We start from the raw sequence: 23,782 nt of genomic DNA, 5'->3' as shown, positions 1-23,782 counted from the left end.
TGCCCCCCCTCTCTGTTTTAACCCTGTTTCTGTAGTGCAGTGCAGGGGAGAGCCTGGGAGCCTTCCCTCCAGCCTTTCTGTGAGGGAAAATGGCGCTGTGTGCTGAGGAGATAGGCCCCGCCCCTTTTTCGGCGGCCTCGTCTCCCGCTCTTAACGGATTCTGGCAGGGGTTAAATATCTCCATATAGCCCCCGGAGGCTATATGTGAGGTATTTTTAGCCAAAAATAGGTTTTCATTGCCTTCCAGCGCCCTGCACCCTCAGTGACTGCCGTGTGAAGTGTGCTGAGAGGAAATGGCGCACAGCTGCAGTGCTGTGCGCTACCTTAAGAAGACTGAGGAGTCTTCATGCCGCCGATTCTGGACCTTCTTCTTGTTTCAGCATCTGCAAGGGGGCCGGCGGCGAGGCTCCGGTGACCATCCAGGCTGTACCTGTGATCGTCCCTCTGGAGCTAATGTCCAGTAGCCAAAGAAGCCAATCCATCCTGCACGCAGGTGAGTTCACTTCTTCTCCCCTAAGTCCCTCGTTGCAGTGATCCTGTTGCCAGCAGGACTCACTGTAAAATAAAAAACCTAAGCTAAACTTTTCTAAGCAGCTCTTTAGGAGAGCCACCTAGATTGCACCCTTCTCGGCCGGGCACAAAAATCTAACTGAGGCTTGGAGGAGGGTCATAGGGGGAGGAGCCAGTGCACACCACCTGATCCTAAAGCTTTACTTTTTGTGCCCTGTCTCCTGCGGAGCCGCTATTCCCCATGGTCCTTTCAGGAACCCCAGCATCCACTAGGACGATAGAGAAACATATTTTCGCCATATACGGTGATAATGTTTAGCCGTCACGTCCTTCCTAGCCTTTATCAGAGTAGGAATGACCTCATCCGGAATGCCCTTTTCCGCTAGGATCCGGCGTTCAACCGCCATGCCGTCAAACGCAGCAGCGTAAGTCTTGCAACAGGTCCTGTCTTAGAGGAAGAGGCCACGGATCTTCTGTGAGCATCTCCTGCAGATTCGGATATCAGGCTCTTCGTGGCCAATCTGGAACAATGAGAATTGTCTGTACTCCTCTTTTTCTTATTATTCTCAACACCTTTGGGATGAGAGGAAGAGGAGGAAACACATAGACCGACTGGAACACCCACGGTGTCACTAGGGCATCCACAGCTACCGCCTGAAGGTCTCTTGACCTGGCGCAATACCTCTGCAGCTTTTTGCTGAGGCGGGACGCCATCATGTCTATCTGGGGCTGTCCCCACTGACTTGCAATCTGTGCGAAGACTTCCTGATGAAGTCCCCACTCTCCTGGATGCAGGTCGTGTCTGCTGAGGAAGTCTGCTTCCCAGGTGTCCACTCCCGGAATGAACACTGCTGACAGTGCGCTTACATGATTTTCCGCCCAGCGAAGAATCCTGGTGGCTTCCGCCATTGCCACTCTGCTCCTTGTGCCGCCCTGGCGGTTTACATGGGCCACTGCGGTGATGTTGTCTGACTGGATCAGAACTGGTAAGTCGCGAAGCAAGGTCTCTGCTTGATGAAGGGCGTTGTATATGGCCCTCAGCTCCAGGACGTTGATGTGAAGACAAGTTTCCTGACTTGACCAAAGACCCTGGAAGTTTCTTCCTTGTGTGACTGCTCCCCAACCTCGGAGGCTCGCGTCCGTGGTCACCAGAACCCAGTTCTGAATGCCGAACCTGCGGCCCCCTAGAAGGTGAGCACTCTGCAGCCACCACAGGAGAGATACCCTGGCCCTGGGGGACAGTGTGATCAACCAATGAATCTGTAGATGTGACCCGGACCACTTGTCCAGTAGGTCCCATTGGAAGGTCCTAGCATGGAACCTGCCGAACGGAATGGCCTCCTAAGATGCCACCATCTTTCCCAGGACTCGAGTGCAGTGATGCACTGACACCTGTTTTGGTTTCAATAGGTTCCTGACCAGAGTCATGAGTTCTTGAGCCTTTTCCGTTGGAAGATAAACCCGTATCCAGAATCATGCCCAAGAAGGTCAGACGAGTCGTAGGAACCAGCTGCGACTTCGGGATATTGAGAATCCAGCCGTGTTGCTGTAACACTCTCAGTGAAAGTGACACGCTGCTCAGCAACTGCTCTCTTGATCTTGCGTTTATGAGGAGATCGTCCAAGTACGGGATAATTGTGACCCCCTGCTTGCGCAGGAGCACCATCATTTCCGCCATTACCTTGGTGAAAATCCTCAGGGCCGTGGAAAGCCCAAACGGCAGCGTCTGAAATTGGTAATGACAATCCTGTACCGCAAATCTCAGGAACGCCTGATGAGGTGGATATATTGGAACATGAAGGTATGCATCCTTTATGTCTAGGGATACCATAAAATCCCCCCCTTCCAGGCTGGCGATGACCGCTCTGAGTGATTTCATCTTGAACTTGAACCTTTTCAAGTATAGGTTTAGGGATTTTAAATTTAAAATGGGTCTGACCGAACCATCCGGTTTCGGGACTACAAACAGGGTTGAGTAATATCCCCTCCCTTGTTGCAGTAGGGGAACCTTGACCACCACCTGTTGAAGATACAATTTGTGAATTGCATTTAACACTAACTCCCTTTCTGAGGGAGAAGCTGGCAGGGCCGATTTGAAAAACCGGCGAGGAGGCACCTCTTCGAATTCCAGCTTGTAACCCTGAGAAACAATTTCTACTGCCCAGGGATCCACCTGTGAGTGAACCCAGATGTGGCTGAAAAGTCGAAGTCGTGCCCCCACTGGGGCGGACTCCCGTAGTGGAGCCCCAGCGTCATGCAGTGGATTTTGTAGAGGCCGTGGAGGACTTCTGTTCCTGGGAACTAGCTGTGTTGTGCAGCTTCTTTCCTCTGCCGTTACCTCTGGCAAGAAAGGACACACCTCGTACTTTCTTGTTTCTCTGTGACCGAAAGGACTCCATCTGATAATGTGGCGCTTTCTTAGGCTGTGAGGGAATATAAGGCAAAAAACTGGATTTACCAGCTGTAGCTGTGGAGACCAGGTCCGAGAGACCTTCTCCAAACAATTCCTCACCCTTGTAAGGTAAAACCTCCATATGCCTTTTTGAGTCGGCATCACCTGTCCATTGCCGGGTCCATAGGACTCGTCTAGCAGAAATCAACATAGCGTTGATTCTAGAACCCAATAGACCAATGTCGCTTTGAGCATCCCTCATATATAAGACAGCATCTTTTATATGTCCTAGGGTCAATAAGATGGTATCCTTATCCAGAGTTTCAATTTCCGCTGATAAGGTATCCGTCCATGCTGCTTACAGCGCTACACACCCAGGCCGACGCAATAGCCGGTCTGAGTAAGGTACCCGAATGTGTGTAAATGGACTTCAAGGTAACCTCCTGCTTGCGATCAGCAGGATCCCTGAGGGTAGCCGTATTCTGGGATGGCAGCGCTACCTTCTTGGATAAGCGTGTCAACGCTTTGTCCACCCTAGGGGAGGATTCCCACCGTATCCTGTCCTTTGGCGGGAAAGGATACACCATAAGAATCCTTTTGGGAATCTGCAGTTTTTTGTCTGGAGATTCCCAAGCTTTATCACATAACTCGTCCAGCTCATGTGAGGGAGGAAAGGTTACTTCAGGTTTCTTTTCCTTATACATGTGTACCCTCGTGTCAGGGACAGGGGGTTCCTCTGTGATATGCAAAACATCTTTTATTGCAATAATCATATATCGAATATATTTAGCCAGTTTTGGCTGTAACTTTGCATCATCGTAGTCGACACTGGAGTCAGAATCCGTGTCGGTATCTGTGTCTACTATTTGGGATAGTGGGCGCTTTTGAGACCCCGAAGGTCCCTGCGATATAGAGACAGACATGGGTTGATTCCCTGGCTGTACCCTAGCTTCCGCTTTGTCTAATCTTTTTGTGCAATAAATTTACATTAGCACTTAAAACATTCCACATATCCATCCAGTCAGGTGTCGGCGTTGTCGACGGAGACACCACATTAATTTTCTACTCCTCCGCCTCCTCCCCCGGAAAGCCTTCTACCTCAGACATGTCGACACACGCGTACCGATACACCACACACTCAGGGAATCCTCTTATCTGAAGACAGTTCCCCCACAAGGCCCTTTGGAGAGACAGAGAGAGAGTATGCCAGCACACACCCAGCGCTATATGACCCAGGAAAAAACACAATATGTTTACCTAGATAGCGCTGTAATCTGTATATTGCGCCAAATATGTGCCCACCCCCTTCTTTAAAACCCTCTTTCACCGTGGATAAGCAGGGGAGAGTCCGGGGAGCTTCCTCTCAGCGCTGTGCTGTGGAGAAAATGGTGCTGGTGAGTGCTGAAGAAGAAGCCCCGCCCCCTCAGCGGCAGGCTTCTGTCCCGCTCAAATATGTAAAAAACCTGGCTGGGGCTCTTTATATATACAGTGCCCAGCTGTATATACATACTTTTGCCAGAAAACGAGGTTTATTGCTGCCCAGGGCGCCCGCCCCCCCCCTGCGCCCTGCACCCTTACAGTGTCTGCCTGTGTGTGCTGTGTGGGAGCAATGGCACACAGCTTTACTGCTGTGCGTTACCTCAGTGAAGATCTGAAGTCTTCTGCCGCCTCTGAAGTCTTCTTACTTCTCATACTCACCCGGCTTCTATCTTCCGGCTCTGCGAGGAGGACGGCGGCGCGGCTCTGGGACGGACGGCGAGGGTGAGACCTGCGTACCGATCCCTCTGGAGCTAATGGTGTCCAGTAGCCTAAGAAGCAGAGCCTTGAAACTCACAGAAGTAGGTCTGCTTCTCTCTCCTCAGTCCCACGATGCAGGGAGTATGTTGCCAGCAGGCTCCCTGAAAATTAAAAACCTAACAAAATACTTTCTTTCAGAAAACTCAGGAGAGCTCCCTGTAATGCATCCAGTCTCCTCTGGGCACAGTAGTAAACCGAGGTCTGGAGGAGGGGCATAGAGGGAGGAGCCAGTGCACACCCATACCTAAAGTCTTTCTTAAAGTGCCCATATCTCCTGCAGAGCCCGTCTATCCCCATGGTCCTTACGGAGTCCCCAGCATCCTCTAGGACGTAAGAGAAAATATAATTGGCAGTACAACTGCGGTGAGAGGTTATACACAGCACTTTATAAATGTCCCCCAACTTTCTCCTCGAGTCTTTCAGGTCTGAAGTAGCCAAGTGCATTTTTCTCGTCACATTTTATATTTAACCTCAGTAAATATTGTGCCACGGTCAAACTCTGAATCCCTTTGAGGCAAGTCCGAACCCCAAAATCACATAAGGCAAATGGCGGTCAAGAACTGAATATTTCCTCCGCACTTTGCTCTATAAATAGGCCGATCTACTAAATGAAAGGGAACAATTCACCAATAAACCTTTAGAAAACAGGCCTAGCCTCTGTGTATCTTCTAGTACTTGAGAAATTTTAATTTTTGTGTAGTATAATTATTTATTAGGTTCTTCTAGGTATGCCAATTCGTACAGCTGGGATGTTGATTTTCTCAGCAATAGTGGACATTCTGCATCAACGATTATTGAAGTAATGCAGGATGTCTTAGTGTTGCAATGTATGAAAGAGTCACGGGAGAAGGTGTTATGATGTCAACCTTCTATCTCTATCTGGCCTTATAACGCTTAATGACCTCAGACACATATTTATAGAAAAAAACAGGAGGAGATGTTATATTAATGGGCGTGTATTTGGAGGTGGCATCGGGAATGTAAGTACTTATAATACTGTCCCCAGATGACATAATTTGGGTGATTCAGAGGAGGTGCAAAGGATGTCATCAGGGGTAAGTGATGATTGATACCGCAAAGGGGCACAGAACGAAATTGCAAGCCAAGCCATGAAATTTTGAATTGCTTTTATAAGTGGTAACTGGGGGGCTACCAGAAACAGGAAAGTCGTTGTGAGTCAATGTTTCTAAAGACGCTGCCGGCAGCCACAGCAAGCCAAAGATTCTGCACCTGCAATGTCCATTGGTGTGGCCAATGGTGCGCTGAGAGTGCATCTTTGTACGCACATTGGTGGATTTACGGCACAGCCAGTGGCCATCCCAATGGGATGCCCATCAGCCATGGTACAAGCATATAGATTAGCAGCTGCGGAAATAGTCGGAAATGGCGTCCATCTTAGAATCCGCCCTACTCTCCAATAACGAAGAGCCTAGCTTTTCTTTGCTTGGTAAGTTACCATACAGATGGAGCCCTCCACATTTATCCCTTTAATAGAATTAACTGAGCCAGGGCAGTCGGACTTAATCCCCTGCTGTATTGTTCTCTATGTATTGTACTGCAGCTGAGAACAATAGATCAAAGCCTTATGCTAATAAGCCTTGGTGCACCTAGGCGCAGCAGAGAAGGCTAGATGAGCGAGGCTCCATCTGTAGCTAGATATGGCGGCTGTGTTACTGAGCAATCAGTTAGGTGGTGTTGGAGAAATCTTAGCCTCCACGTAATGCTGTTTCTTACATATTGAGAAGCGGGAATAATCACTTCTTTCACTGATCACTGCTCGACACATCTGCCTCTATGATCCATAATGTACTGTATGTAGTATGTAACCTAATATTTCCGTGATTGTACATCGCTATTTGATATGTATATATTCTATTATTATAGTTATTAAACCAGCAAATTCCACATCGCTTTACAGCCATAAACAAGCACAAGTCATTAAACAAGACAAGACAAAGTGGCAAAAGGGCTCTGCTCATAAGCTTACAATCTACATAAACTTGAACACAAAAGAGGACAAAGGAATAATTGAGAGAAAGAGGATGAGAAATGTACTATAGGTCTGCCTGAAACATTGCAAGTTTATTTTGTCATGGCCTTTCGGAAAGGTAAGGAGTTAAAGCCTTATTCAGCATTAAAATGACAAAAAGGCATCTGGAAAGGGGTCAGACTGGTTTTTCTTGCTGGTCTGCCATCTCCTTGGAAACCTGTCTGTAAACGTAGAGGGAAGGAGGTGTGGGAGACATAAAGCAGAATGTAATCATTCCTCATTTATCTCCTGTTGACTGTGAATCCACAGACCTCCCTAGCAGCAATTTACTTGGTATAATACGGATTGAAGGACAAGTAGGAGATAAAGAGTGTTGGCATTTACAGTCATAGTTATCTACATGGAGATCAACCAGAACCTTCCGAGAGAGGTGGACAATATGTTAGAGATTTAGGAAAAATTACAGCATAACAATAAATGATTTGCAAATCCCACATCTTGATTGATTATTGACCCATTATAGTGCTATAAGGCAAGCTTGCATGTAAACCCGTGATATGCAATGCCCTTGTAATAAGAATTTCTACTAATTTCCCCAGATTAATGTCATCTGAAATCACAGATACATTTTAGTGCAATATTCTTTTAGATCAAACATCTGGACAAATACACTAAGTCCTGACATTATGCACGTACCAATCCCTGTGCTATAAAACCTTCTTGTCGTGCTTGTTTAACTTTTGTGGATTAAACGGAGTGCCTCAAGTGAAAGTCACAAATAATCTGTATATCAATATATGAAAGGAGAGGGAGTCACAGGGCCAGTCAAGCTGGAATGACAAAATGTAAACAGTCATTAACATACCTAAAAGTAATAATCTTTACTTTGGTATGGTGATCTGATCCTCAAGACGAGGCGTATTCACAGCCCGTACACGCAGGTAACAAATCTCTCCCTGTGTGTAGTCACTGACGTGTCACTAAAACTGCACCTCACACATACACACAGGGCAGGTGGGGCTCTGGAGAGCTAAGGCACACCAGTATCGCATTTATCCCTCTCTCTTCCCAGGCGTATTAGAATATCTGTGCAGTTATCCAATATCCGTTTTGTCCACCTGAAATACCAAGCTCCAGAATACCTTGGTTAAGTCTTTGCCCTCTGCTCCTCTATCCACGCAGACTTGTGTAGACAAGAGCACACAGAAAGCGAACAGGTGCATGGGAGCACAGAGCTGCCTAAAGGATCACTACATATGCAAGGAAGCTGGATCCTTGTTCCTCATCAGATCTCCACTCACAGCTGCTGGGGGGGGGGGGGTTCCACCTTTGCCATAGATGCTTCTCGCCTCCCACCCTTTTCCCTTTGCTGTTGTTCGTCCAATAACACAGGAAAGAATTCCTTGATCTGCACATCCTGCTGCAGCGCTGCTAGTATTTACTCTCTCAGATCTCCACCCTCCCCCCTCACTTTGCAAAAACCTTCGGCTATATGGAATCAGCTTATTTGTCATAGCTGGGTGGCACGCCAGAAGCCCCATTAACATATTTACTCCATTTCTGACAGGATAGGAGAAGCAAATGTTGCATGTTATAATCCAGTTTAACAATACTCTCAATGCTCTCAGCGCTTATGTACTCGTTCCATTGTGTTTTCTATTTCAGTCGCCAAAGGCTCGCAGACGGAACATATGGAACAGTCTCAAGTTTAGAGCTTTATTTGATAAATACTGTTCATTGTAAGGAATTATACTTTCATACATTGCGGTAACCATGGCAAAAATAAGAATTTACTTACCGATAATTCTATTTCTCGGAGTCCGTAGTGGATGCTGGGGTTCCTGAAAGGACCATGGGGAATAGCGGCTCCGCAGGAGACAGGGCACAAAAGTAAAGCTTTCCGATCAGGTGGTGTGCACTGGCTCCTCCCCCTATGACCCTCCTCCAAGCCAGTTAGGTACTGTGCCCGGACGAGCGTACACAATAAGGGAGGAATTTTGAATCCCGGGTAAGACTCATACCAGCCACACCAATCACACCGTACAACTTGTGATCTAAACCCAGTTAACAGTATGATAACAGCGGAGCCTCTGAAAAGATGGCTCACAACAATAATAACCCGATTTTTGTAACTATGTACAAGTATTGCAGATAATCCGCACTTGGGATGGGCGCCCAGCATCCACTACGGACTCCGAGAAATAGAATTATCGGTAAGTAAATTCTTATTTTCTCTATCGTCCTAGTGGATGCTGGGGTTCCTGAAAGGACCATGGGGATTATACCAAAGCTCCCAAACGGGCGGGAGAGTGCGGATGACTCTGCAGCACCGAATGAGAGAACTCCAGGTCCTCCTTAGCCAGGGTATCAAATTTGTAGGATTTTACAAACGTGTTTGCCCCTGACTAAATAACCGCTCGGCAAAGTTGTAAAGCCGAGACCCCTCGGGCAGCCGCCCAAGATGAGCCCACCTTCCTTGTGGAATGGGCATTTACATATTTTGGCTGTGGCAGGCCTGCCACAGAATGTGCAAGCTGAATTGTATTACACATCCAACTAGCAATAGTCTGCTTAAAAGCAAGAGCACCCAGTTTGTTGGGTGCATACAGGATAACAGCAAGTCAGTTTTCCTGACTCCAGCCGTCCTGGAACCTATATTTTCAGGGCCCTGACAACATCTAGCAACTTGGAGTCCTCCAAGTCCCTAGTAGGTGCAAGGCACCACAATAAGCTGGTTCAGGTGAAACACTGACACCACCTTAGGGAGAGAACTGGGGACGAGTCCGCAGCTCTGCCCTGTCCGAATGGACAAACAAATATGGGCTTTTTTGAGAAAAAAACCACCAATTTGACACTCGCCTGGTCCAGGCCAGGGCCAAGAACATGGTCACTTTTCATGTGAGATGCTTCAAATCCACAGATTTGACTGGTTTTAAACCAATGTGATTTGAAGAATCCCAGAACTACGTTGAGATCCCACAGTGCCACTGGAGGCACAAAAGAGGGTTGTATATGCAATACTCCCTTGACAAAGTTCTGGACTTCAGGAACTGAAGCCAATTCTTTCTGGAAGAAAATTGACAGGGCCGAAATTTGAACCTTAATGGACCCCAATTTGAGGCCCATAGACACTCCTGTTTGCAGGAAATGCAGGAATCGACCGAGTTGAAATTTCTTTGTGGGGCCTTCCTGGCCTCACACCACGCAACATATTTTCGCCACATGTGGTGATAATGTTGTGCGGTCACCTCCTTTCTGGCTTTGACCAGGGTAGGAATGACCTCTTCCGGAATGCCTTTTTCCCTTAGGATCCGGCGTTCCACCGCCATGCCAACAAACGCAGCTGCGGTAAGTCTTGGAACAGACATGGTACTTGCTGAAGCAAGTCCCTTCTTAGCGGCAGAGGCCATAAGACCTCTGTAAACATCTCTTGAAGTTCCGGGTACCAAGTCCTTCTTGGCCAATCCGGAGCCATGAGTATAGTTCTTACTCCTCTACGTCTTATAATTCTCAGCACCTTAGGTATGAGAAGCAGAGGAGGGAACACATACACCGACTGGTACACCCACGGTGTTACCAGAACGTCCACAGCTATTGCCTGAGGGTCTCTTGACCTGGCGCAATACCTGTCCCGTTTTTTGTTCAGACGGGACGCCATCATGTCCACCTTTGGTATTTCCCAACGGTTTACAATCATGTGGAAAAAACTTCCCGATGAAGTTTCCACTCTCCCGGGTGGAGGTCGTGCCTGCTGAGGAAGTCTGCTTCCCAGTTTCCATTCCCGGGATGAAACACTGCTGACAGTGCTATCACATGATTTTCCGCCCAGCGAAAAGTCCTTGCAGTTTTTGCCATTGCCCTCCTGCTTCTTGTGTCGCCCTGTCTGTTTACGTGGGCGACTGCCGTGATGTTTTTCCCACTGGATCAATACCGGCTGACCTTGAAGCAGAGGTCTTGCTAAGCTTAGAGCATTATAAATTTACCCTTAGCTCCAGTATATTTATGTGGAGAAAAGTCTCCAGACTTGATCACACTCCCTGGAAATTTTTTCCTTGTGTGACTGCTCCCCAGCCTCTCGGGCTGGGCTCCGTGGTCACCAGCATCCAATCCTGAATGCCGAATCTGCGGCCCTCTAGAAGATGAGCACTCTATAACCACCACAGGAGAGACACCCTTGTCCTTGGATATAGGGTTATCCGCTGATGCATCTGAAGATGCGATCCGGACCATTTGTCCAGCAGATCCCACTGAAAAGTTCTTGCGTGAAATCTGCCGAATGGAATTGCTTCGTAGGAAGCCACCATTTTCTACCAGGACCCTTGTGCAATGATGCACTGTTTTTAGGAGGTTCCTGACTAGCTCGGATAACTCCCTGGCTTTCTCTTTCGGGAGAAACACCTTTTTCTGGACTGTGTCCAGAATCATCCCTAGGCACAGCAGACGTGTCGTCGGGATCAGCTGCGATTTTGGAATATTTAGAATCCACCCGTGCTGTTGTGGCAGTATCCGAGATAGTGCTACTCCTACCTCCAACTGTTCCCTGGACTATGCCCTTATCAGGAGATCGTCCAAGTAAGGGATAATTAAGACGCCTTTTCTTCGAAGAAGAATCATCATTTCGGCCATTACCTTAGTAAAGACCCGGGGTGCCGTGGACAATCCAAACGGCAGCGTCTGATAGTGACAGTTCTGCACCACGAACCTGAGGTACCCTTAGTGAGAAGGGCAAATTTGGGACATAGAGGTAAGCATCCCTGATGTCCCGGGACACTATATAGTCCCCTTCTTCCTGTTCGTTATCACTGCTCTGAGTGACTCCATCTTGATTTGAACCTTTGTAAGTGTTCAAAAAATTTTTAGATTTAGAATAAGTCTCACCTAGCCTTCTGGCTTCAGTACCACAATATAGTGTGGAATAATACCCCTTTTCTTGTAGTAGGAGGGGTAATTTAATTATCACCTGCTGGGAATACAGCTTGTGAATTTTTTCCCATACTGCCTCCTTGTCGGAGGGAGACCTTGGTAAAGCAGACTTCAGGAGCCTGCGAAGGGGAAACGTCTCGACATTCCAATCTGTACCCCTGGGATACTACTTGTAGGATCCAGGGGTCCTGTACGGTCTCAGCGCCATGCTGAGAACTTGTCAGAAGCGGTGGAACGCTTCTGTTCCTGGGAATGGGCTGCCTGCTGCAGTCTTCTTCCCTTTCCTCTATCCCTGGGCAGATATGATCTTATAGGGACGAAAGGACTGAGGCTGAAAAGACGGTGTCTTTTTCTGCAGAGATGTGACTTAGGGTAAAAACGGTGGATTTTCCAGCAGTTGCCGTGGCCACCAGGTCCGATGGACCGACCCCAAATAACTCCTCTTCCTTTATACGGCAATACACCTTTGTGCCGTTTGGAATCTGCATCACCTGACCCCTGTCGTGTCCATAACATCTTCTGGCAGTTATGGACATCGCATTTACTCTTGATGCCAGAGTGCAAATATCCCTCTGTGCATCTCGCATATATAGAAATGCATCCTTTAAATGCTCTATAGTCAATAAAATACTGTCCCTGTCAAGGGTATCAATATTTTTAGTCAGGGAATCCGACCAAGCCACCCCAGCTCTGCACATCCAGGCTGAGGCGATCGCTGGTCGCAGTATAACACCAGTATGTGTGTATATACTTGTTATGATATTTTCCAGCCTCCTGTCAGCTGGTCCTTGAGGACGGCCCTATCTATAGACGGTACCGCCACTTGTTTTGATAAGCGTGTGAGCGCCTTATCCACCCTAAGGGGTGTTTCCCAACGCGCCCTAACTTCTGGCGGGAAAGGGTATACCGCCCATAATTTTCTATCGGGGGGAACCCACGCATCATCACACACTTTATTTAATTTATCTGATTCAGGAAAAACTATGGTAGTTTTTTCACATCCCACATAATACCCTCTTTTGTGGTACTTGTAGTATCAGAAATATGTAACACCTCCTTCATTGCCTTTAACGTGTGGCCCTAATAAGGAATACGTTTGTTTATTCACCGTCGACACTGGATTCAGTGTCCCTGTCTGTGTCTGTGTCGACCGACTAAAGTAAACGGGCGTTTTAAAACCCCTGACGGTGTTTTTGAGACGTCTGGACCGGTACTAATTGTTTGTCGGCCGTCTCATGTCGTCAACCGACCTTGCAGCGTGTTGACATTATCACGTAATTCCCTAAATAAGCCATCCATTCCGGTGTCGACTCCCTAGAGAGTGACATCACCATTACAGGCAATTGCTCCGCCTCCTCACCAACATCGTCCTCCTACATGTCGACACACACGTACCGACACACAGCACACACACAGGGAATGCTCTGATAGAGGACAGGACCCACTAGCCCTTTGGAGAGACAGAGGGAGAGTTTGCCAGCACACACCAAAAACGCTATAATTATATAGGGACAACCTTATATAAGTGTTTTCCCTTATAGCATCTTTTTTATATATTTCTAACGCCAAATTAGTGCCCCCCCTCTCTGTTTTAACCCTGTTTCTGTAGTGCAGTGCAGGGGAGAGCCTGGGAGCCTTCCCTCCAGCCTTTCTGTGAGGGAAAATGGCGCTGTGTGCTGAGGAGATAGGCCCCGCCCCTTTTTCGGCGGCCTCGTCTCCCGCTCTTAACGGATTCTGGCAGGGGTTAAATATCTCCATATAGCCTCCGGAGGCTATATGTGAGGTATTTTTAGCCAAAATAGGTTTTCATTTGCCTCCCAGGGCGCCCCCCTCCCAGCGCCCTGCACCCTCAGTGACTGCCGTGTGAAGTGTGCTGAGAGGAAAATGGCGCACAGCTGCAGTGCTGTGCGCTACCTTTAGAAGACTGAGGAGTCTTCTGCCGCCGATTCTGGACCTCTTCTTATTTCAGCATCTGCAAGGGGGCCGGCGGCAAGGCTCCGGTGACCATCCAGGCTGTACCTGTGATCGTCCCTCTGGAGCTGATGTCCAGTAGCCAAGAAGCCAATCCATCCTGCACGCAGGTGAGTTCACTTCTTCTCCCCTAAGTCCCTCGTTGCAGTGATCCTGTTGCCAGCAGGACTCACTGTAAAATAAAAAACCTAAGCTAAACTTTTCTAAGCAGCTCTTTAGGAGAGCCACCTAGATTGCACCCTTCTCGGCCGGGCACAAAAATCTAACTGGCTTGGAGGAGGGTCATAGGGGGAGGAGCCAGTGCACACCACCTGATCGGAAAGCTTTACTTTTGTGCCCTGTCTCCTGCGGAGCCGCTATTCCCCATGGTCCTTTCAGGAACCCCAGCATCCACTAGGACGATAGAGAAAAATAAGTGTCAACTGTTTGACAGGTGTTGGAAAAATACTTGGGAGTCATACATATACAGTATCTCAAAACAAACAAAAAGAAATGAAACGGGGACTTGCTCATGTAACACCTGTCAGGTATTACCCAGAAACCCTCCCTCAGGCATTACCTCTGCAGTTCAACCTGTTGTCAGTAAAAGCTAGCTTGCATACCGTATACTGTATGTCACACATTTCCCATTACCTCAGAGTAACTGGGCACAAAACCATACTACATAAATTGTTTTATTCCAAGCAGCACTTTTCTGAAGAGCTAACAAAGACCGTCCAGTAACCCTTTCACTGCCAAGAACGTCAACACACAGGAGAATACACAAATTCAGTAGCTTTCAGTTCTCCCTAATTTTTCCAATATCATTTTACTTAGAGTACAATAGATCTAAAAATTCTTATTTCAATTAACAGATTGACTTCTTGGCAAAATGATCTTACATACAGTATGTAGCGCTTCTCTTTTTATTTATTTATTTATTACCAGTTATTTATATAGCGCACACATATTCCACAGCGCTTTCCAGAGAATATGTGGCCATTCACATCAGTCCCTGCCCCAGTGGAGCTTACAATCTATATCACATGTACACGCACACACATTCACGCTAGGGTTAATTTTTGTTGGGATCCAATTAACCTACCAGTATATTTTTGGATTGTGGGAGGAAACCCATGCCAGTACGGGGAGAATATGCAAACTCCACACAGTTGGGCCATGGTGGGAATCGAACCCATGACCTCAGTGCTGTGAGGCAGTAATGCTAACCATTACACCATCCGTACTGCCCAAGGTGGCACTACACATGCTGAACTACACATCCCAGCATGCCCTGCATCAGTTTCAGCATGGCCAAATAGCAAAACTGTAGCAGGGCATGCTGGGATGTGTAGTTCAACAACAGCTGGAGTGTCAAGGTTAGCCATCACTGCTATAGACTGTATGGTGCTTTTACACCATACAATCTATCGTACCACCGCAATGGCCGGGGGCCGGGATTGGCTGATCATACTGTATATGCAGCACATATTGATAAGATGATGCGTCGTGCGTTACGCGCATCGTATTTGCACCCATTAACATGCACGATGTGCATGCAATGGGTCGAATGATACGTCAATATTGTGTATTCGTACACGATATCGACCTAGTGTATGGCCAGCATAAGTCTTCAAAGCTACATGGTTCTTCCATATATTTTGTTTATTTATTAGCAGTTTCTTCTATAGCGCAGCATATTGAACCAAACTGGGTAATAACAGACAGACAAAGAGGTAGGAAGGCCTTGCTCGCAAGCTTCCAATCTATAGGGAAATAGGCATTGATACACAAGGATAGGAGCTATCTATTGCATAATGGTCCACCAGATTGCAGAGTTTCTTGGTGGGCTCTATGATACAGTCACACAGCAATGTTGACCAGAGGACAGAAGGATGTCAAACTGAAGAAAAAGATAATACTGTATGTGATTATGTGTGGACTGTACTGAGGGGATGTAATTAGATAAGAATATTTATGAAGGTTATGTGGGTGGTTATGGAATTTAATAGCTTGCCTAAAGAGGTTTCAGGAACGCTTGAAGGTTTGGAGACTGGAGGAGAGTCTTGCTGTGCGTGGGAAGACATTCCACAGAGTAGATGCAGCCCGAACGAAGTCCTGCAAGCGTGAATGGAAGCGAGTAATGCACGTGGATGAGAGACACGGATCTTGAGGATAGCAGAGAGGTCGAGTTGGGATATTTTTTGAGATAAGCGAAAAGATGTACGTTGGTGCAGTTTGGTTAATAGGCTTTTATGTAAGTAAAAGTATTTTATATTGAATACAGTAGAACACAGGCAGTCAATGGAGGGACTGACAGAGCGGATCAGCAGAGATGAATGTCCGTAAGGAAGATTGGCCTCGCAGCAGCATTCAGAATGGATTGTAGTGGTGAGAGTCTTTTCTTGGGAAGACCAGTAAGGAGACTAATGTTGCAATAATCAATGCGGGAGATAATGAGAGCATGGATTAGAGCTTTTGCAGTATCCTGTGTAAGATATTGTTGAATTTTGGATATGTTTCTTAGATGTAAGTAACTTGATTTAGAGACAGATTGAATGTGGGGAGGAAAGGACAGTTCTGAGTCAAAGATGACACTTGGGCAGCGAGCATGTAGGGTTGATTGTCAAGTTATCAACAGTGATAGAGATACCTGGTCGGTAACTACTATTGGCTGGTGGAAATATAATTAATTCTGTTCGGAAATAGTAAGTTTGAGGTGGTGAGAAGGTATCCAAGATGAAACAGTAGTAAGGCATTCAGTGACGTGGACCAGTGTCAATGGTGATAGATTTGGGGTGGATAGGTAGATTTGAGTATCATCCGCATACAGATAATGAAATCCGAAAGAGCTGATTAGTTTGCCGAGAGATGAGGTATAGACTGAAAAAAGCAGAAGACCAAAGACCGAGCCTTGCAGTACTCCAACTAGTAGAGGTATCGAAGCGGAGGTGGAATCAGAGAAGCGGACACTGAATGAACGACTAGATAGGTAGGATGAGAACCAGGAAAGGGCTGTGTCCTGAATACCTAAGGATTGTACTGTTTGTATGTGAAGAAAGTGGTCAACAGTATCAAAAGCAGCAGAGAAATCTAGGAGAATATGAAGTGAGTAATGGCCTTTAGACTGCAATTTTCTTTCATTGTATGAATACAGCACAAATGCAGGCAGATTATTCCATGGATCTATCAATAAAAATGAATGTAATAGTGAGCCCCCCTCTTATTTCTTAACTGTAAACTGTTTTAATATCTCTGACATATGTGAATAATTCTACAATATCCCCTACTTCCCTCCCTCCTCTGAGCAGCACACATTCAGATCCGATAGGTTTTGTTACGCAGCATTATTTTAGTGGAGATAGGGCTTCCAAAACTGTCCACACTACCATAGGTGGGATTTAATAGTGATGCAAGTCCTCGCTTTTTTGCGCCATATGGTGTGAGTTAAGGTGCATACACACTTGCCGAGAAAAGGAGCGACGTTGCTCTTTTTCACCCTTTCTGAGTGACGTCACTCATTTTCTCAGCAAGCGTGTATGCCGCCACCGACGAGCAATGTTAACGACCCTCGCTGTCGGCCGTACAGGCAGCTCAATTTGGACTGTCGTCCAAGAGCTGCCTGCACGGCCCGGCCGATGTGTGACGTCACTGAGCGATATGGTCGTCATATCTCTCAGTGTGTACGCCCTGCCGCTGACCACCCCAACCCGGGAGGGGAAACACTAGGCGACGTTGCTCATAGAGCACGTCGCCTAGTGTGTACCCACCTTTACATGCTCTGCCATGGGCAGGGATTACTGGACTTACATACTTTTTTCTAAATCTAGGGGGACATTTACTAAGCAGTGATAAGAGTAGAGAAGTGAGCCAGTGGAGAAGTTGCCCATCAACCAATCAGCAGATCTGTATAATTTTATAGTATGCAAATTATAGATACTTCAGTGCTGATTGGTTGCCATGGGCACTTCTCCATGGGTTACTTCTTCTCTCTTATCACTGCTTAGTAAATGTCCCTCTTAGTGTCTTATTAGCTTCATAACAGAAACAATGTGAATAGTTCAAACCGCGCTATATATATATATATATATATATATATATATATATATATATATATATATATATATAGGCAGCCTGTGTAAATCAAAGAACCTTCACCAAGACCCTAAGTGTAACAATAGGAAAAAAAGTGACCACACGTGGCGCTACCATATAAACCGAGTATGATGTAAACAAAGCTTACCTATTTATACAATAGGTATTGGTATATTCTCTCTTTAAAAATTACATTCATCTGAAAAATTAAAACAGACAGACATAGTGCAACAAGTAGGATAAAAAAACGTTCAAAGATTTATTGGTTCCACTCACATAAGTAAGTTTTTACACTGCATATCGTCCTCAAATGGCATATGGTCCAGATCCAAATGTGTATCACAGTAAACTGACGTGAAAGACGTGGAAAGAGTAGCTCTGTGAACACTTGGACTTCCAGTGGGATATAACCAATGGGTGATATATGATTTTAAACATTGTTTTTATGTGAGTGTGCATTTGTCTCATTAAATGTTTTTTTAATATATGAAGCTGTGTTGCACTATATATCTATCCTTCTGAGTTTCCAGTTTACTGTGATGCACATTTGGATCTGGACCATATGCCATTTGAGGACGATATGCAGTGTATAAACTTACTTATGTGAGTGGAACCAATAAATCCTCAAGCGATTTTTTATCCTACTTGTTGCACTATGGGGGTCATTCCGACCCATTCGCATGCTGCAACTTTTTGCAGCCGTGCGAATGGGTCGGAACTGCGCCTGCGCACGGGCTTCATTGCGCAGACGCGTCGTTGCCCGGCGACGGCCGTCACCAGGCAGCGACAAGGGATTGACAGGACGAAGGCAAACCTGGGCGGCAACTCACCGTTTCTAAGGAGTGTCCAGAAACACAGGCGTGGTTGGCCGTTGAAGAGGGATCCTGACGTCAGGTCAATGCCGGATCATCGCAGCGGGTGAGTAACTCCAGAGCTGTGCAGAGACTGCAGAAACTTTTTGTTTGTGCAGCTCTCTGCACAACCGATTGCAGCCCAGCACAGCCCTAACCCCCTCCCCTGTAGGCGGCGATTACCTGGTCGCAGCAGTGCTAAAAATAGCCTGCGTGCAACCAGGTCGGAATGACCCCCTATGTCTGTCTGCTTTAATTTTTCAGATTAATGTCTTTGTTAAAGAAAGAATATACCAATACCTATTGTATAAATAGTTGAAAGTAAGCTTTGTTTACATCATACTCCGTTTATATGGTAGCGCCATTTGTGATCACTTTTTTTCCTATTATTTGCTTCATAGTCACATACAAAATCATTTATAGGGTACTAGACACTTAGGATTAGTGTTTTTCTAAAGGCCCATATAGACGGGCCAATGCAGGAGAGATGTGTGCTGAGCGGTTCGCTCAGCACACATCTCTCCCCCCGCTCAGCACAGCGCAATCTGCGCTGAGCGTGCGGGGGGAGACGGGGGGGCGCTCATTTCACCCAGCGGGTGAAGTGAGCGACCCGCTAGATTGGTCTGCATGCAGGCCAATCTAGCACCAGCGATAGCGATGTGCGGGGCTACACATCGCTATCACTGTTAGGGCTACACACGGAGTGATTTTGCTGAAAATCTAAGCAATCTAGTCAGATTACTTAGATTATCGCTCCGTGTGTACCCCCCTTTAGAAAGGATTTGACATAAAGTTGCAGATAAAGGGGTCTATTCATGGAGCTGAAAAAAACCTCGTTTCACCACAAACAGGGCTTTTCTCTGCTTTGTGCTATTATAGAGAGGGTTTCCGTGGAAAAGTTCCTGACTACTCCAGCAGAAACCCCACTCCGTAGCTGAATCGCAACACCAGTGAGTGGAATTCATTAAAGGATGGAAAGCTCAGCTGTGTGTTCAGATTTGCCATCTCAGGAAATGGGCAGGGCAGTTGTTTACCACACCCATCTTCTGCCCGGCATCGATTCTGGCTCCACCCACTGAACTCCCAGCAGCTACTGTAGCCTAGCCTGAGCTCAGCCGCAGCTGAAGACAGGACCGCTGGAGCCCTGTAGACCTGATCATATCGCCAGAAAGGCACGTATAAAGCTATATATTGCATTGATGCGATGCAATATAAAGTGGAAAGTAACAATTCTGTTTTCATTTTCTACATGAATAGACCACAAATACATGAATGTGTGGCATGAATCAGGGTGCAGTGGCTCACTGGTAACTGGCCTCCATCCTTTGCCCTTTTACACAGGTTAGGTTAGCTTCTGAGTGGCAAACGCCAGCTCCATACAGTGCCAGTGTCAGGATACCTGTGCTTTGTAATTCTGTTGTATTAGCGATGTAACTAAAACACACAGTTTGTGAATCAGTCTGTGGTGAGATGCAAGGAGCGGCTTAGCCGCAAGGTCCGTGGTGCGCCAAATGGGCACATATGGCACAATTTCATCATAGGTGTACGTGGACACAGTTGCATAAAGGGACAATGTAACATCTGTTACTATACAAAGTATTCATCTGCATTATTACACATTGGGCGGTATCATATTAGCAAACGGTACTTTACTGCTGCTAATAGGATTGCCGGGGGCTATCCTAGTACCCCCGATGCCGGCATCCTCTTCTCCCGATGCCGGCACTTATCAGGAATTATGCTTCGGGTGCCTCAGGCTAGAGCCGCGTCGACACAAGGGATCGGGGACTTATCCCCAATCCCATATGTGTTCGGTCAATCAAAACAGCCCCTAATTGGATAGAATGAGAATGACCATCGATCATACATCGCGATATCAGTCCATTTTGATCAGCTGAAGCGGTATTGAGGCTAATAGGATACAGCCCATTGTGATTTATTATATTTATTACATACCTTATTCTATTCCTCCATTCTCGACATCACATTTAAATTCCCCCATCTGGGATATTAACAATGTTACAAATCACTGTCTAATCTGGGCGTAAACTAAAAGTTCATTTATGTGGCGGTGGTAGACAGGGTTGTGCTTCTTTGCCCTCATATTTTAGGATTGGCAGCCACCAGCACTGGTTTTGCCTATCACATTGACCATAAATATTGTAACTTGGTCCTGGACCAGCAAATCAATAGGGGTGTGGATCATTAGATCGACAGTGTCTAGGTCGACAATGTTTAGGTCGACCACTATAGGTCGATAGTCACTAGGTCGACAGGGTTTCTAGGTCGACATGTGCTAGGACGACAGGTCAAAAGGTCGACATGAGTTTTTTGGGGGGTTTTGTGTAGTTTTCTTCGTAGGGTGACTGGGAACCCCAACTAGTGCACCGTGTCCCCTTGCATGTCTTGCTTTGCTCGCCTTGCTTTGCGCAAGTTGCCTCGCTTCGCTCGGCACAGGTTACCGTTCCAATCGTAGTCCACGTGGATCGTTTAGTATGAAAAAGTTCAAAAAAAGAAAAAAAACTCATGTCGACCTTTTGACCTGTCGACCTAGCACATGTCGACCTAGAAACCCTGTCGACATAGTGACTGTCGACCTAGTGACTGTCGACCTAGACCGTGTCGATCTTCAGACCGGATGCCAATCAATAGCATCCTTGCAAGTGCCCCTTGGCGCCTATTGTGCACACAAAATCCCAGTGTGGGAACCACTGGTCAAGCTAAAACAAATTAAAATGTTCTTATTTATTAACTAATTGTAAAAAGGTACAGTATAAGTGACAGGAATGACTCCAAAATGTAACCCTGGGAAAGTCACCATGGTTTTATACACTTATTTTTAACCAATCTAATTTGGACATGTTAAAATAAACAAAGAATATATGTCCTTATGTAACCCAATAAGCCTATAAGTTTGGAATGGAACCTAGAAAAACCAAGGCCATTCTCCGTTAACATACGCAATTTAATTGCACATTAAAAAAAAAATTACATAATGGATTGGCTTCAGGTTGGTATGTACAGTAATAAATCCAAGTACAAAGAGAATTTTTCAAACAAAACTACACTTTGTTAAAGTATGGGCAGATCATTTGTATTAAACAGACTGATAACAATTAACCTGGCATTTATAAATCAGTGAAGTAAGTCAATATTCAGGCATAAGAACTGTATTGTATCAGACAGATGGCTATTCAGCCCACTGCAACACAGCCTTCAGCTGAGAGGAGACCAGGAACAAAGTGATTAGAGCTGTGAGTCACAGACCCACGTCAGGGCAGGGCAGAAGCTCCTTCACCATCACACGTCAGGGCAGTGGTCTCACTCTCCATTAACACATCCACTACCAAGAAGGGTCCTAATGCAATAACTCAGGATGAGGAGCAGGAGACCAGGACACAGAACGTGCTACATCACATTGGAAAGGAATATCTGGCAGGAGGGGGCAGAATAAAAGTGAAGGGAGATTTAGAAAAACAAGCAAACTCAAATGGACATGGGATTGACAATGTTTGCGCACAGTTATAGTGATATAACATAAAGATGGCCAGGGCATATGACATAACGACAAATGGGGGCTTGCTAACTTTTCCAAGCTACGCATGATTACACACAAACTCCACAATTCCAAGTTATGCCCCTATTTGTCTTATAAGTAACAGCGACTTTGAGAATATAGCCCACACATAATCCATTGGTTGTGACCATTTATTAAGCATCCCCTGCAAGGCATTTCCCCCAATTATAAACCATTAATTATACATTTTCAGCCAAATGCAATCATATACAAGGAAATGTTCCCCAAATGACTTACAGGTCCAATTGCAGATTTGCAAAACGCAGGGAAATCCTATCTTTACTCTACGGTCAGATACTACTAAGGTTATCTACAAGCCCATCTGAGGAATAGCAATGTCACACAGACACAGGGCAATATCTCACCATTACCCACATGCAATTCCCAAATATGATGTGGTCAAAATGTCTGCCTAATGCACCCTGACAGCTGACAGCCTGATACAGGTGACTTACAGATGCTATAACTACTGTGCCACAGAGGCTGGAAGAAGCTGCACTGCAATACCATGCAGTCACCGGGTCTACCCATCACCATCACCCCCTATCATTACACTGATCCTGCCGCTGGCTGGCCCTATGTATCATTCTTGCAGAAACCTATAGCTGCCCATGATCTCATCATCATTGCCACCGTTGGCAGCCCCCCGCTATCATCCCCGCTCTCTCTGGCACACATGTGCCCGTACAGGGGCGGCAACAGCTTCTCACCTGTCTCCGGTGATCTCTCTCGCTCTCCCGGAGCTGCTGCTGCTGCTGCTGCTGCGTCCTCTCCCTGGCACTCATGCAGCGACTCAGCAGCAGCGACACAAGTGCGCATGTGCGCCTCCTACACCCCACATCGCGCCCGTTGTCCTCACTGCGCCTGCGCCACCCTCAGCAAGCACTGCTAGCCTAGCAGGGAGATGAAGACTCCTGTATCTATTTCGTTTGAATAGATGACCCTTCTTTAAAAATCATTTTCAGTAGATTGCATTACATTATAGCGCAACATTGTTGTGTATGGGAAGTGTGAAAAGATTGAGTACACAGCTGATGACCCAACAAGACATAAAATACATGTATGGCACACTTAAGGCTTATAGGAGTGTTCAACATTGTTAACACTGGAATTAGATACATTCAATGTTGTTAATCTAAAATAAGTAATTTTGCACTTAGTATTTTCTGTATAATCAGCTATAGCCAGCTTTTAACATGGGAGGGGGTGATAACAGGCAGTCCTGGTGTTTCGACATTAAAATACCAGAGGGGCTTTCTGGGACGAGGCTGAAGTTAGCTTCTTATTCGGCCAGCTACTTATTCACTTCTTGGCCCTCATTCCGAGTCGTTCGCTCGGTAATTTTCTTCGCATCGCAGTGAAATTCCGCTTAGTACGCATGCGCAATATTCGCACTGCGACTGCGCCAAGTAATTTTACAATGAAGATAGTATTTTTACTCACGGCTTTTTCTTCGCTCTGGCGAACGTAGTGTGATTGACAGGAAATGGGTGTTACTGGGCGGAAACACGGCGTTTTCGGGGCGTGTGGATAAAAACGCTACCGTTTCCGGAAAAAACGCAGGAGTGGCCGGAGAAACGGGGGAGTGTCTGGGCGAACGCTGGGTGTGTTTATGACGTCAAACCAGGAACGACAAGCACTGAACTGAACGCAGATGCCGAGTAAGTCTGAAGCTACTCTGAAACTGCTAAGTAGTT

General features: G+C 46.3%; 1 protein-coding gene across 1 annotated transcript in view; it reads right to left on the bottom strand.

Moving 5' to 3' along the window:
- The window catches only part of SGSM3 (small G protein signaling modulator 3), a 154,701-nt gene extending 131,729 nt beyond the window's left edge, over positions 1-22,972 (bottom strand). The window contains exon 1 of the mRNA XM_063940730.1: positions 22,796-22,972. The gene's annotated coding sequence lies outside the window, so the exon portion shown is untranslated. The remainder of the gene's footprint in view (positions 1-22,795) is intronic.
- Positions 22,973-23,782: the final 810 nt, after the last annotated feature.

The sequence above is a fragment of the Pseudophryne corroboree genome, chromosome 9 (assembly GCF_028390025.1).
Source record: "Pseudophryne corroboree isolate aPseCor3 chromosome 9, aPseCor3.hap2, whole genome shotgun sequence".
Taxonomy (NCBI): domain Eukaryota; kingdom Metazoa; phylum Chordata; class Amphibia; order Anura; family Myobatrachidae; genus Pseudophryne; species Pseudophryne corroboree.
Note: the sequence above shows the minus strand (reverse complement) of the source record. Positions and strands in the feature narration are given on the sequence as shown.